Source organism: Mustela lutreola, chromosome 5 (genome assembly GCF_030435805.1).
Source record: "Mustela lutreola isolate mMusLut2 chromosome 5, mMusLut2.pri, whole genome shotgun sequence".
NCBI classification, from domain to species: domain Eukaryota; kingdom Metazoa; phylum Chordata; class Mammalia; order Carnivora; family Mustelidae; genus Mustela; species Mustela lutreola.
The window spans coordinates 141,505,754-141,512,035 of NC_081294.1; the positions used below are offsets into that span (position 1 = coordinate 141,505,754).

A 6,282-nucleotide genomic window follows, 5' to 3' on the forward strand; every position below is an offset into this window, starting at 1 on the left:
TAAAAGTTATGAACTACAGAATTTTTACTAGAAATAGCAGTTGAGTGTTTGCAAAAGAACACTTGAAATCAGGAAGAAGAGAGAAAGAGAGGAAAGAATAGGGATTAACAGAAAATCATAGCACACACTGAGTGAAGGAATGACACGAACACACTGTCCAATGATGAATTTGTGGCCTTATGTTAACCTAATAAAAGAAACTATTTCTGTCTGGTACTGCTTATGTCCAGTACTGTTTATGTCTGTTCTAATAAAAAGCTTTTAAAACAGGAGTTAAGCTTTTAAAACCTGATTCTCTTTATATGTCACATTTCCTAGGGATCGTCTCATGCCATGTAAAGAATCATTTTGCCTTTGTATTAGAAACTGTGACTAAGAACTTTTTTGGTACAAAATATGTAAATGGCCAAAAAATATTTTTCCAAGGCACCCACACAAATGGGCTTTCTATTATTTATAGTTTGGCTCTTTAAATGAGTGTATGCATGATCTTTGTGTTAATTACAAGTTAATAAAATAGTTATTGGCTTACCATTTTGGAAAGCAAACATTAGTATTAGGTCTATTTCTTTCATTTTGTTTTTCTTCATTAGTTTGACAATTCCTTAGAAAGTGATTATACAATCTTTTATTTATGGTCAGGTCAGAATTTGCGGTTTATATATTTAATAGAATGTATGAGAGTTTAGTTAATGGGAGTGTAGACTGTGGGATTTTAGTCTTCTGTCATGTTTTATGTGTTAATTAGATAAATATGAAATGGTTGCATATATCAAGAAATATCAAAAGTTTAGTCTCTATTTTCTTGAAACCGTATGTTTCCACATAATTGTAAAAGAGCACCTTTCAAGATTTTTATCTCTATCTTTAGACTCAATAATACTAAGTATAATTAAAATCTATTATTTTTCTATCACTGAATTAAAATAAAACTTTTTAAGCCATTATTAGGCAAACGTTTCTTTTGCAGACAATTCTATTCTTATTACTATTCCTTATATGCCCTTCTGACATTTGTCCATTTTATTTTAAAATTGGTGCTTTTGGGCTCATTGGAAAATCTGACTATCTTAGGCACTCAGTGGTTCTAACTTGAGTTGTCGCTCATTACGATTTCAGTATAAAATATAAGCCGGTGTAATGATTAATGATGGATTCTTCGTATACAAACATATCAGGAAAAATAAAAAAATATATAAAACCTTAGATAAGATTTTAACTCTTCCTTGAACTAACCATTAGCTGTTTTTCATCATACCTGTTCCAATTTTAATTTATCCTATTGTTAATAACGTCTAGATAACACGTGGATAGCATCTTACCCTACTCCTAACCCCTTGGGAATTCAAAGCACCATTAAAATTTCATGACCAAGTCAATTAAAAAAAAAACCACATACCATTTTGTATCCTGTTTATCAAATTGGTTTGGAATCCTATTTACCTAGCATTCCATTTCTTTTAAAAGAATAGGAATTAGTTGGAATAACTGCAGCAAGTTTGTTTTATTTTGTTGGTTTGTTTATTTTTACACACTGTTTCTAATTCCTTTCTCTTTAAAACTTCTGACGCCAAATATGTGGAGGTTTTTCCCCATACCAATGAGTGCTCTTAATTGCCTGGACATGAACAGGGTGTCCTACAGTTCAATTCTGATATTAACTATCTAGAGTTAATGCCGATCCCACAGAATAAGAGCTCAGTCCCACAAGACCACTCTCACATCAGATACAAATTGCAAGTCCCAAATTTCTACCTGTGCTCCTGGCCACGTGGCTAGAGATTGGGAGTTCTTTTTCTTTTTTTAATTTTAAATTTTATTATTTATTCATTTATTTTTTATAGCCATATAATATATTTTTATCCCCAGGGGTACAGGTCTGTTAATCGCCAGGCTTACACACTTCACAGCACGCACCATAGCACATACCCTCCCCAATGTCCATAACCCCATCCCCCTCCTCCCACCCCCCTCCCCCCAGCAATCTTCAGTTTGTGAGATTAAGAGTCACTTATGGTTTGTCTCCCTCCCAATCCCATATTGTTTCATTTATTCTTCTCCTACCCTTTTAACCCCCAATGTTGCATCTCTACTTCCTCATATCAGGGAGATCATATGTTAGTTGTCTTTCTACAGTTGACTTATTTCGCTAAACATGATACCCTCTATTTCCATCAACATCATCACAAATGGCAAGATTTCATTTCTTTTGATAGCTGCATAGTATTGCATTGTGTATATATAGCACCTCTTCTTGATCCAGTCATCTGTTGATGGATATCTAGGTTCTTTCCCTGGTTTGGCTATTGTAGACATTGCTGCTATAAACATTCGGGTGCACGTGCCCCTTCGGACCACTATGTTTGTATCTTTAGGGTAAATACCAAGTAGTACCATTGCTGGGTCATAGGGCAGTTCTATTTTCAACATTTTGAGGAACCTCGAGGCTGCTTTCCAGAGTGGTTGCACCAGCTTGCATTCCCACTAACAGTGTAGGAGGGTTCCCTTTCTCCAAATTCTCGCCAGCATCTGTCATTTCCTGACTTGTTGATTTTAGCCATTCTGACTGGTGTGAGGTGATATCTCATTGTGGTTTTGATTTGTATTTCCCTGATGCCGAGTGATATGGAGCACGTTTTCATGTGTCTGTTGGCCATCTGGATGTCTTCTTTGCAGAAATGTCTGTTCATGTCCTCTGCCCATTTCTTGATTGGATTATTTGTTCTTTGGGTGTTGAGTTTGCTAAGTTCTTTATAGATTTTGGACACTAGCCCCTTATCTGATATGTCGTTTGCAAATATCTTCTCCCATTCTGACAGTTGTCTTTTGGTTTTGTTAACTGATCCCTTTGCTGTGCAAAAGCTTTTGATCTTGATGAAATCCCAATAGTTCATTTTTGCCCTTGCTTCCCTTGCCTTTGGCGATGTTCCTAGGAGCATGTTGCTGAGGCTAAGGTCGAAGAGATTGCTGCCTGTGTTCTCCTCAAGGATTTTGATGGATTCCTTTCGCACATTGAGGTCCTTCATCCATTTTGAGTCTATTTTCATGTGTGATGTAAGTAAATGGTCCAATTTCATTTCTCTGCACGTGGCTGTTGAATTTTCCCAACACCATTTATTGAAGAGGCTGTCTTTTTTCCATTGGACATTCTTTCCCGCTTTGTCAAAGATCAGATGAGCATAGAGTTGAGGGTCTATTTCTGGGCTCTCTATTCTGTTCCATTGATCTATGTATCTGTTTTTGTGCCATTACCATGCTGTCTGGAGGATGACAGCTTTGTAATAGAGCTTGAAGTCCGGAATTGTGATGCCACCAACGTTGGCTTTCTTTTTCTATATTCCTTTGGCTATTCGAGGGCTTTTCTGGTTCCATATAAATTTTAGGATTATTCGTTCCATTTCTTTGAAAAAGATGGATGGTACTTTGATAGGAATACATTAAATGTATAGATTGCTTTAGGTAGCATAGACATTTTTACAATATTTATTCTTCCAATCCAGGAGCATGGAACATTTTTCCATTTCTTTGTGTCTTCCTCAATTTCTTTCATGAGTACTTTATAGTTTTCTGAGTATAGATTCTGTGTCTCTTTGGTTAGGTTTATTCCTAGGTATCTTATTGTTTTGGGTGCAATTGTAAATGGGATTGACTCCTTAAGTTCCCTTTCTTCTGTCTTGTTGTTCGTGTAGGGAAATGCAACTGATTTCTGTGCATTGATTTTATATCCTGACACTGTACTGAATTCCTGTACAAGTTCTAGCAGTTTTGGAGTGGAGTTTTTTCGGTTTTCCACATATAGTATCATATCATCTGTGAAGAGTGATAGTTTGACTTCTTCTTTGCCGATTTGGATGCCTTTAATTTCTTTTTGTTGTTTGATTGCTGAGGCTAGAACTTTTAGAACTATGTTTAATAGCAGTGGTGATAATGGACATCCCTGCCGTGTTCCTGACCTTAACGGAAAAGCTTTCAGTTTTTCCCCATTGAGAATGGTATTTGCGGTGGGTTATTCGTAGATGGCCTTGATAATATTGAGGTATGTGCCCTCTATCCCTATACTTTGAATAGTTTTGATCAGGAAGGGATGCTGTACTTTGTCAAATGCTTTTTCAGCATCTATTGAGAGCATCATATGGTTCTTATTCTTTCTTTTATTAATGTATTGTATCACATGGATTGATATGTGGATGTTGAACCGAACTTGCAGTCCTGGAATAAATCCCACTTGGTCGTGGTGAATAATCCTTTTAATGTACTGTTGAATCCTATTGGCTAGTATTTTGGTGAGAATTTTCGCATCTGTATTCATCAAGGATATTGGTCTGTAGTTTTTTTTATTGATGGGATCCTTGTCTGGTTTTGGGTTCAAGGTGATGCTAGCCTCATAAAAGGAGTTTAGAAGTTTTCCTTCCGGGCGCCTGGGTGGCTCAGTGGGTTAAGCCGCTGCCTTCGGCTCAGGTCATGATCTCAGTGTCCTGGGATCGAGTCCCGCATCGGGCTCTCTGCTCAGCAGGGAGCCTGCTTCCTCCTCTCTCTCTGCCTGCCTCTCTGCCTACTTGTGTTCTGTCAAATAAATAAAAAAAAAATCTTTTAAAAAAAAAAAAAAAGAAGAAGAAGTTTTCCTTCCATTTCTAATTTTTGGAATAATTTCAGGATACTAGGAATTAGTTCTTTAAGTGTTTGGTAGAATTCCCCTGGGGAAGCCATCTGGCCCTGGGCTTTTGTTTGTTTAGAGATTTTTGATGACTGTTTCAATCTCCTTACTGGTTATTGGTCTGTTCAGGTTTTCTGTTTCTTCCTGGTTCAGTTGTGGTAGTTTATATGTCTCTAGGTATGTATCCATTTCTTCCAGATTGTCAAGTTTGTTGGCGTAGAGTTGCTCACAATATGTTCTTATAATTGTTTTATTTCTTTGGTGTTAGTTGTGATCTCTCCTCTTTCATTCATGATTTTATTTGTTTGGGTCCTTTCTCTTTTCTTTTTGATGTCTGGCCAGGGGGTTATCAATCTTATTAATTGTTTCAAAGCACCAGCTCCTAGTTTCATTGATTTGTTCTATTGTTTTTTTGGTTTCTATTTCATTGATTTCTGCTCTGATCTTTATGATTTCTCTTCTCCTGCTGGGTTTAGGGTTTCTTTCTTGTTCTTTCTCCAGCTTCTTTAGGTTAAGGGTTAGGTTGTTTTCTTGAGACCTTTCTTGTTTCTTTGAAATGTTTGTACCGCTATATATTTTCCTCTCAGGACTGCCTTTGCTGTGTCCCACAGATTTTGAACTGTTGTGTTTTCATTATCATTTGTTTCCATGAATTTTTTCAATTCTTCTTTAGTTTCCTGGTTGACCCATTCATTCTTTAAAAGGGTGCTGTTTAGTCTCCATGTATTGGAGTTCTTTCCATACTTCCTCTGGTGGTTGAGTTCTAGCTTCAGAGCAATGTGTTCTGAAAATATGCAGGGAATGATCCCAATCTTTTGATACCAGTTGAGACCTGATTTAGGACCCAGGATGTGATCTATTCTGGTGAATGTTCCATGTGCACTAGAGAAGAATGTGTATTCTGTTGCTTTGGGATGAAATGTTCTGAATGTATCTGTGATGTCCACCTGGACCAGTGTGTCATTTAAGACCTTTATTTCCTTGTTGATCTTTTGCTTGGATGATCTGTCCATTTCAGTGAGGGGAGTGTTAAAGTTCCCTACTGTTATTGTATTATTGTTGATGTGTTTCTTTGGTTTTGTTATTAATTGGTTTATATAGTTGGCTGCTCCCACGTTGGAGGCATAGATATTTAAAATTGTTAGATCTTCTTGTTGGACATATCCTTTGAGTATGATATAGTGTCCTTTCTCATCTCTTATTATACTGTTTGGCTTAAAATCTAATTGATCTGATGTAAGGATTGCACTCCTGCTTTCTTCTGATGTCCATTAGCATGGTAAATTCTTTTCCACCCCCTCACTTTAAATCTGGAGGTGTCTTCGGGTCTAAAAAGTGTTTCTTGGAGGCAACATATAGATGGGTTTTGTTTTTTTATCCATTCTGATACCCTGTGTCTTTTGATTGGGGCATTTACCCCATTAACATTCAGGGTAACTATTGAGAGATATGAATTTAGTGCCATTGTATTGCCTGTAAAATGACTGTTACTGTATATGGTCTCTGTTCCTTTCTGATCTACTACTTTTAGGCTCTCTCTTTGCTTAGAGGCCCCCTTTCAGTATTTCCTGTAGAGCTGGTTTGGCGTTTGCAAATTCTTTCAGTTATTGTTTTTCCTGGAAGCTTTT

The 6,282-nt window shown here is 36.8% G+C and overlaps 1 protein-coding gene across 5 annotated transcripts in view; it reads left to right on the forward strand.

Moving 5' to 3' along the window:
• The window catches only part of LOC131832573 (protein FAM170A-like), a 247,044-nt gene that overhangs the window by 194,054 nt on the left and 46,708 nt on the right, over positions 1-6,282 (forward strand). The window lies entirely within an intron of this gene.